The 9,858-nt window shown below is 51.8% G+C and overlaps 1 pseudogene; it reads right to left on the minus strand.

Annotated features, from left to right (window-relative positions):
* Positions 1 to 222: 222 nt before the first annotated feature.
* Positions 223 to 342, minus strand: LOC128068420 (uncharacterized; annotated as a pseudogene).
* Between the last annotated feature and the right edge of the window lie 9,516 nt (positions 343 to 9,858).

The following is a 9,858-nucleotide window of genomic DNA, read 5'->3' on the forward strand; positions in this document are numbered from 1 at the left end:
TGGCAGCCTACCAGGCTCCGCCCCTGGGATTCTCCAGGCAAGAACACTGGAGTGGGTTGCCATTTCCTTCTTCAATGTATGAAAGTGAAAAGTGAAAGTGAAGTCTCTCAGTCGTGTCTGACTCTTCGTGACCCCATGGACTGCAGCCTTCTAGGTTCCTCTGTCCATGGGATTTTCCAGGCAAGAGTACTGGAGTGGGGTGCCATTGCCTTCTCTGCAAAAAGCCTACAGTACCTGATATTCCCAAGTGGTCTCCCATTCAAATACTAAACCAGGCCCGACCCTGTTTAGCTTCCGAGATCAGATGAGGTCGGGCACGTTCAGGGTGCTATGGCCGTAGATGGAGGCGGCTGCTGCCAGGCACCCTAAGAGCCGTGCGCTGCGCCTCCCTTTTGCTCTGACCTGCCGGTCAGGCCAGCTGACCGCACCTCTCCATGGTGGCGCACGCTGAACTTGAGCCAAACGACCCGCGACCTGGACTTAGGCCTGCAGACGCCACCACGCCCCCGAACCCCACCAACCGCCGACCCCCCAGCAGCCAGGTGTGCGTGTGTGCAGGGCCTGGGGTTGGGCCGAGGGGCGCGGAGTTCTCGACGCCCTCTCACCCTTGGCCTCCCATCCCGTTGGCTGCTCAGGGCCCCACTATAGTTTTTGTCTTCTTTGTACCTTTAGGGCACTTGAGTTTGACTAGGAGAATCAGACACCTGAAGAAGCATCCATTGGCTCTGTCCCAGCGTGAGACACAATTGGTTACAGCTTGAAAATGTTTCCATGGCAAATGACAGTGTGTTGTATTATATAGCAAGAAGCAATTTCTCCAAGATGAGCAATGAAACCTGCTAACTGTCAGGAGGAACGTCCACCCGGGTAGCCAGGGCAGTCCAGTTAGGGTCCAGGCATGCGTGTTACCCCACCCTGTGCCATGCTCCTCTGTTCCCAGTTTGGGCAGATCAGTCACTGGGTCATCACAAACGGGGTCAAATACACGTGGACAAAAGTGCATTGGCAAGCTTAGCCATTTTAAAGGGCTAGTGGCTCCTTGTTTTTGTCCTTTGTTTTAAATTCTGTCTTGTTATGTCCTGTAATTTCCAAGGACGATGATAAAAGCTTTACGAGGGCACCTTCTTGGAGGAAAAAAATTCAGACCAAAGGACGTCCGTGGCTTAGCTGCTGGGTGTGCAGAGACTCATCCGCAAACTTCCGGGTCCTGCCCTCTCTGCCCTCGCCCTCGGTGCAGCCAAAGAAGATGCAGCCGGACGGTAGGTGACAGGTCGGACAGCGTGCACAGCCCTGGGCTAGAATGTGGATGAGCTGGAATGGCCTGCTTCCCAGGTTACAGGGCTCTTTAGTGCCATTGCACGCCCAAGGGTCAGTGCTCTACAGTGAATCCTAACATCTATTTATAAACGTTTAACAGTCATGGTTTTTTTTTTTAAGTTCTTGTCTGGTTGAATATTAGCATATCCTTGCAACTAATAAAGCCGAGACACATGTGTGTTCTCAGAGCATTAGATTGACACCCATGCTTGTAGAGATGTGTGTGTGGCTGGCAGCGCTCAAGAGCCCTTTCATAAAACAGTAGGGTCACTCTCAGGCCACACCAGTGGCCCCTCAAGGACTCTCCCCACTGGGAGGATGGCCGAGTCCAAATTCAGTGACAGCAGCATCCACCTTCCTGTCCTCCACCTGTCCTCACTGTCGTCCATCCCTTGCACACTGTCAGTCAATGGGGTGAACAAAGAAGGCAAGGCCGGGAGAGGTCCTCCCCCGAGTTCAGCCGGGCCATAAATACATGGCCTGGCAGTTGCCCTTTCAGACTCAGCTCTGGTTTTCCCCGACAGCCTCTCTGCCAGAGAACGCTGCTAGTTCAGGTTGGGTGCTCAGGGCCGCTGTGTCCCCCACTTGATGGCAAGATAGACGGCCAGACAGCCTGGGCTGGGGTCAGGCTCTGTGGCTCAGGAGATGCCTTGTGCACGCCCCCCTCAACCCCCAGTGTCCCATCCGTGACAGGGCTACCTCAGTGTATGCTTTCTGCATGGTTGGCTGTGCCCACCACACTGGGGGGTCCCAGAGGAAGTGTGCGCTCACCCTGTGGGAATGGGGCCTGGAGGGTCTCTTTGGTGAATTTTTTCCTGTTATTAGCCCTTCCCATGAGTAGATTTATAAGTTTTGCTCTCATTTGCTCTCACAAGAGCAAAGTATATTCAGGTAAAGCCTGAGCTAAGCTAGGCACTTTCGGTGAGGGGGTTTACGGGGAAGCTAGCATCGTCTCTTCACCAGAACTCAATAATACGCTTAACCAGGGGTAGGGGGGACCCAGTGTCTCTCTCCTTTTTTAAACAGCATATTTCTTCCAAGGAGCATGCAGCTCATTTTTACAAATCTTAACTGTAGCTTAGCTTTCAGTCAATTGAAGAGTCTAACTGCTTGCTTTTTTATTTTCCATTCTCATTATAAATCCAACATTTCCCTGTCAGATGGACATGGTGATGTAGACATTAGAGTTTAGGTAAATTAGAAACAATCCTAGAGGGAGGTGTTGGGAATATAATATATGGGAGATGAACTTTTACAAACCACGTGAGATAAGCAGGGCATAAACTGTAACTGGGTTGTTTTCATGGCTTTTGAAGTCGTGGTGCAGCAGGTATCTGGGGCTCTTAGAATCAGAAGGGCTTGGACAGGTGGCCTGCTCTATCAGCAGCCCCCACTGTCTTCAGCCCTCTCTGGAACCCTGGCCAGAGACTCATCAGATGTGTTCTTGGTGGGCCCAAGGAAAGACAGAAAACGTTGAATTGGGAGCAGCCGGTTTCTGCTAGCGGTTTATGTAGATTTCTTAGTGAACTTGGAGCGGGGGTTGGGGGGTCAGGCTGACTCATTGGGCCCTACAGCCTGTGTTGTGACAAGAAAATGTCAGTGGTGACATTTCCGAGGGAGGCTGAGACTGAGTTTCCACTTTCTTAGATCAGCCCCGTGCTCTGCCCTCCTGAAGCAGCCTGGGGAGAGCAGCCCAGCCCCCAGGACAGCAGATCAGGGGGCTCCAGGCCACCAGTGCCCGGCCGCTGACCCGCAAGTAACCAGTCCCTCCCCATGTCCCGTCTCACAGATCCTGTGAGGGCTGGAAGAGAGGTCCAGCAGCCCTGTGAATCCGGAGGTCTAAGGAGAGACTGGCAGCTGCTCACCAGGAGTAGCTGTCCCCATGACAGCATTTCTGTCATCAAATGTGCCGTTGTTGCTCTAGTGTGACCGCCCTCCCCACCCCATCCCCCCACCGGGTGGCAGGGACCCTACGTGGCAGCCCCCAGGCTCGCTCTCTCCAGCTCATCCACCCTCTAGAAGTTTCGCCAGACCCTCAGTAGGAGCGGGCACTGCTGCAGGTGTGCGTGTGTGTCCTCGTACCCCCTGTGACATTGCACGACTAACCGCAATCTGTGTTTGCACACTTCCTCCCATGCTCCTGGGACCGGGCAGCGTGGTGGGAACGCAGAGGCTGGAATCCGCTACAGTCAGGACTTGCTCCTGCTGAGTTTCAGGGTGAGTACAGGCCGGCCTGGTCCTGCGGGTGCACGGAGCCCACGCCCCGGGAGTGAGGATCAGCGGGTCTCCAGAGGTCGGCCCGGGAGAGCCCTCAGCAGCAGAGAACGTGACCCTGGCGCCTCGCTGCCACCGGAGTGGTGAGAGCACGGCCAAGGCTCCCTCGCGTCCACACGCACGGGTGTCCCTCCCACAACTCCATGTACATCTGGGAGCAGGCTGTCCAGCATCATCAGACCTTCCCCCCAGCATCAGGCCCTCCTACAGCATCAGGTACCAGTCCAGCATCAGATGTGCCCCCCAACATCAGGCCCTAGTCCAGAATTAGACCTTCCCCCAGCATCAGGCCCTAGTCCAGCATCAAATGTGCCCCTGAGCATCAGGCCCTAATCCAGCATCAGGCCCTTCCCAAGCATCAGGCCCTCTTCCAGCGTCAGACGCTCCCTCAGCATCAGGCCCTACTCCAGTATCAGACCCTCCCATAGCATCAGGCACTCCCCCAGCATCATGTCCTACTCCAGCATCAGAGGTTCCCCCCAGTATCAGAGGTTCCCCCCAGCATCAGGCCCTAGTCCAGCATCAGACCCTCCCCCAGGACCAGACTCTCACCGAATGTCAAACCCTAGTCCACCATCAGGCCCTCACCCAGCATCAGATCCTCACCGAGTGTCAGAACCTAGTTGAGCATCAGACCCTCCCCCAGCATCAGACATTCCCCCAGCATCAGACCCTAGTCCAGCATCACGCCCTAGTCCAGCATCAGGCCCTCCCCAAAGTCAGACCCTCCCCCACCCTCTGACCCTTTCCCAGTATCCCACCTCCAGTATGAAGTGAGACAGCCCTACTTGTCAGACACTCCTGAACACACTCAGGCAGCCCCAGAGCAGCAGGACAATAGCTCTTGCAGGAGATGCATCTTTAGGAATCACCAGCAGAGCAGCAGCAGCTGGGGTTTCTTTCTGGTCAAGGAGAGGCAAAGAGGCACTTGTGCAGGATGCAGTGGAGGCTGTGGGCACGTTCCCGAGCTCTGCCTCCTCCTCATGCAGGCTTTGCTCTCCAGCTCCCACGGCGGTGTCCTTCCAGACTGAAGGTCTCCTTGACATCTCAAGCCGAAGTCCTGAGTCGTGTCCCAGTCCGGCGTGGCAGAGGGCTGGGAACACTCAAGCTCAAGGCCTGAAAAGGTCCCAGGGGGACAGCTGGGTCCCAGCAGGTAGCAGGGCAGGGGATGAGGGTGGCTGCCCACAGAGGGCCCCACAGCAGCACTGGAAGGCGAGCAGTGATGTCTTAGCTCACACGGGGATGCTGTCTGGCCTGACACTTGGAGATGTCACTGCCAGCAGCTCTGGGGATGCAGGAAGCCCAATGAGTGACACCACACAACCTGGGCCGTGTGGGAGGGCACTGCTGACCATGGCCTCGGTTTTCATTCTGGTTCCAACTGTCCCTCCAAGCGCTGCCAGGCTCCTCTTCCGAATGGCACAGATATTTTATGTGGTTGAACGCATTCCTGCTTGTTTCTGTTGGCCCTGTTGTCGCTCATCGTGTATTTTCGCTTTAAAACCTGTACTTGCTGCTCTTCCAGTTTAACTTAGGAGCAGCCCTGATTTTCTGCATTTCTAGTTGTCAGCGTTCACTGGGGCTTTCCAGGTAGTGCTAGGGGTAAAGATCCTGCCTGCCAATGCAACAGATAACAAGAGATGTGGGTTCGATCCCTGGGTAGAGAAGATGCCCTGGAGGAGGGCATGGCAACCCACTCTAGTATTCTTACCTGGAGAATCCCATGGACAGAGGAGCTAGTGGGCTACAGTCCCTGGGGTCGCAAAGAGTCAGACACGACTAAAGCAGGTTAGCACACACTCAGGTTTTAGTTCAGTCGTTCAGTTGTGTCCAACTCTTTGGCACTCCGCAGACTGCAGCACTCCAGTCTTTCCTGTCCTTCAGTAACTCCTGGAATTTGCTCCAACTCACGTCCATTGAATCATCATGCCATAGAACCATCTCATTCCTGTTGTATCCACTGGAGAGGTGGCTGGGGCTTGGCAAAGTGCCTGGTCCTGCTGCGTGCGTGTGAACCTGCCCTTACCGCTCCCTGACCGCGTGGCCATCACTGTGTCCTCCTCTGTAAATCGGGAAGGAGCAACACCTGCTTGGTAAGGGGCACACACAGCATCTGGTATATAATCATGCAACATCCATCTCAGCGTTGTATTTATTAACAATATGGATAGCATTTAATAACCTGCTCCTTTTTCTCTCTTGTCACTTATTTGTGCTCCACACCACATCTGCTTTACTTGCCCCTGTAAATCCCACACCTAGCACAAACAAGACTCAACAAATCTGTGGCTGAAGTGGCAGGAACATATGCTGTTGTCAAGGGGAGGATGCTGAGTGTGATGGGGGCCTGATGACAACCCTGTGTGATGAAGGGACCCCAGGAGGACCTGTGTGGCTGTGGGATGGGGTGGGGGGCATGGGTAGAACCCCTGATGAGCTCCTGGGGATGGGGAAGGTGGCAGGAAGGAGAGCGGGCTGTTCCTTGTGGGGTGTCCACAGATTGCACTTCACCATTCACTGATGAGCACTTAGGCCGTTTCCAAACACGTGTCACTGTTAGGAGAAAACAGTCATTGCCCAGCTCCTACTCAATCAATTTCATAGAATATGTTTCTAGCATTGGAGCACAATCTGCTTTATTCATTCCATGCTCCGGTCATCCACCCATCCAGCCAGCCATCTATTCATCCATCCATCCACCCACTAATCAATCCATCCATCCATCCATCCACCCATCCACTCATTAACTCATCCGATCATCTCAGACCCATTGAGAAGACAGACGCCTCCTCTGCTCCTGCTCCTAGGACTCCCAGTGTGAGTGACAGGAGCCTTGTGGGGACAATGGGGGAGACATGCCTGCAGGCCCTCCTCCCTGTGAACGGTGAAGCACCCACCTGGTCCTAACGCCTCCTTGCCGGGGTGTTCAGGCCGGCCCTTTTCCTTCTTGCAAAACAAGCGGCTGATGGAGGACTTCATGCCCTTCTACTTTGGGGCTTTGTGCAGCGAGTCCTGCCTGCTGGTGCTGCTGCTGGGGTTGTTCCCGGGGTTGTCCTGAGAGCCTGTCGAGCTTTGGGGGGAGAAAACAACCTTTAACTGGCACCCTCATGCACACACACACCCCTCCACAAGAGCTAGTGATAGAAACGGGCACCCAGCAACACCCGCGCCTCAACCTCACAGCAGACAGTGGAGTCTCCTTCACCAAACGCGCTCCACACGAGCAATGCAGGCTCCTGGACACAGACAACCGCCCCGGGAAGCTGAGATTCTCTGCCTCGAGCTCTTCCCCAAGGAGGGCTTGACTCCAGGCCAGCTGGTGCAGAGGGCGCTCTGACCCTCCCTCAGGGTTGCTGCTCGAAAGGTGACAACGCTCCAGGAGAAGGCGAGCTCCCCTTCTCTGGGCAGTTCCCCCGCCTCCTGCAGGGTGACCATCCCCGGCCGTGGCAGGAGAGCAATGGTCACCGTGCAGGGCTGCTGGTCAAGTGACCACACGTGCCCTCCCTTGAGTGCTGCCTGGCTCAGGATGGGAGCTCAGGTGGTGGTCTGAATGAGGACAGTGTCAGTCACAGGAGGGGACAGAGTCTCCTGAGAGGAGACCCCTGAGGAAAAGGGAGGGACCCTCAAGAGTGAACCCAAGAGGCATGGGGCCCTCACGGTCAGGAACGTGCCCCAGGCCAGGCAGACCTCTATCAAGAGCAGGAAGAAAGCTCCCACAGGAGTCAATCTGTAGAGAAGGACGTTTTCTAAAATCACTGAGGTCACTGAGCTCTTCTTCCCCAGCACCTGAAGTTCACCACTAAACACCCGCACTGAACCCAATGGTATTCCTTTAAAATCATCCTTGCAACTCTTTGAAGACAAGAGATGCAGGGCTCCTGAAACTGACGAAGCACACACAAGCCGCTTACTTGTGGGCGTCCGATGTCCCCGTGGGTGGCTGTGCGCAGCGACCCTGTGTGCAGGCGGTCCAGCCGAAGGGACCGTGGCGAGGCGGGGGTCGACGTTTCACATTTGATGGCAGTCTTGTCATCTCCTACCTCTTCCTGTAAAGCTGGCAGCTGAGGGAGTAAGGTAAGTGTAAAATTGGCTAACAATAGACTGTTTTGAAAATGGCAATCACACATGCTTTACATTATAACCAGAAACTTATTTGAAAATCTATTAGCTATGCTTTCCCCCAAGTACAAAAAACCCCCTTGTTCTAGCTTAACGCCATCTTAAAGGACTGACTTGTTCAAGAGAAGCGGGGCTATGGGGCAGCGAGAGCATCTGACTAAGTGCAGATACCCTGGACGGGAGTCTCCCTGCAGCAAGGACCTCACCTGGGGATGAGATGACAGACTCGGAAAGTATGTGCCCAGAGTATAGTCTCCTGCACACTGCTACCCACCATCATTAAATTGGCTTCCCACAAATCTAACATCTATGGCTCTGATTCAGTCATTTCTTATAAGAAAACCCTAAGCGGAAATTCCATGGTGGTCCAGAGGTTAAGACTTGGCACTGTCACTGCGGGGACGCTGGTCTGATTCACTGGGGAACTAAGCTTCCATAAGCTGTGCAGCATGGCCAAAAATATAAGTAAAGAAAATTTTAAAAATAATAAATAATACTATGTCTATTATAAACAAGAATGAGATGATCAGAAGGCAAATAAGTGGAAGAAAAGCGAACTGTTACAATTGTCCCAATGAATGACCTATTTCCAACAGAACCATCAGCACATTTTAAGCGGTGGGTGAGTTTCATTACTTCCATTAAAACGTCAGTTATTCACCAGGACATAACCACACAGTGTTCATTCACGTTAAAGGACTCATTAATACTTTACAGAGAAACAAAGGCCTGCTAAATTACTAAATAGTTTACCTTTCGACGCTGCTTCCTTAAATCACTAGGCTGATAGATTCATGCAAAGAAATGAAGAGAAACCAGATTTATTGTGCCTTTGAAGCTAAAATTTCAAGAATCAGTATAGGCAAATACAGTAAAACAAAAATGATTGTAAACATGTAAGTGACATGAAGATTTAGAGAATATGTGACTGTAAACAGAACATTTTTTTTTTTTGACCACAGAAGTTAAATCAGCTATGCAAGATTTACTCAAGAAACACTATAAATTATTACCCAGGAAGATACAATGCTATTACATCATGATTTATTAAAGCACAGGATTCTGTAAAACAAAGGGCATTGATAGTTCTCTATTCTCAGCCAAACTTCTCTAAGTTAGTTTCTCTTAATAAAAAACATGTTATACTTTAAATTAGGAATTTAACTGATGAGGAAGTTACCATAATAACTATTTGTAGGAGATTTCTGGAGATTACGAGTGAAATGACACAAAACAAGACACACATACAAGAGACTGACACCACTCTGGCCAGAGGAAAAATAATAACTGCACAAGCAAGCAAGCTCGCGGTTTATTTTTATATAGCCCCCCCTGGGCAGAATTCCAGACTGACCAAACTTGTTCAGTACAGCGCATGTGCATAAATGTTATCGTACAGCAAAATGGAGTGAAATTCCAGCTTACTGCAGAGTCTGTCCAGAGCCTTTATCACAAGAAGGGAATGTTCCCTTATTTGCAAGGGACCATTAATCTCAAGGCTGTGTCCATCTCCTTGGCAGAACATCCTGTTTGCAAGCAGCACATCTCCACTTTCCCTATTGTGGCTGCATTAACCCTTCGTGTCCCCCTTTTTTATTTTATTTAAGCCCTCAAGACATTTGTATTGATGTTCTGTAGAGCAAGGCATAAAGCTGTATGTGGCCAACCTCCAGCCTCGCCAGCCCCTCTTGCGGCTGTGCCTGCCTTAGGTTGCCCTCCTCTGAGGGTCTTACCCGTCATTGGCTATCCAGCCACCTTTTGGGGGCTAGGCGGAATCTCTCTAGATGGTCGGCGTCTAGAACTCTTTTTATTTATATGTCTCGGTTAATTTCTTGAAGGGCTCATGTTAAATGGTACAGGTGTTATGTAAAATTGAGAAGAATTCTAATCACATTTCAACACACTTCATGTAGATAAAACAGCTAATTGATCTCCAAGCCAGGAAATGGTGTGTTGAAGATCGAGCACGTCGGTAGTAAGTTGTGCATCCAAATCTTGCTGTTGTTGCCATAACAAATGAGAGTCTTTGTGCCAGTCTTGAACAAAATCAGCTGTTTGAATTCCTTGGTGTAATGCAAGGCTTGCCATCACCGCTGTTGCAGTTACTGACGCAACTGCTAGAATCGAAGCAATGACCACACCAAGCAT

This window comes from Budorcas taxicolor, chromosome 24, assembly GCF_023091745.1.
Source record: "Budorcas taxicolor isolate Tak-1 chromosome 24, Takin1.1, whole genome shotgun sequence".
NCBI classification, from domain to species: domain Eukaryota; kingdom Metazoa; phylum Chordata; class Mammalia; order Artiodactyla; family Bovidae; genus Budorcas; species Budorcas taxicolor.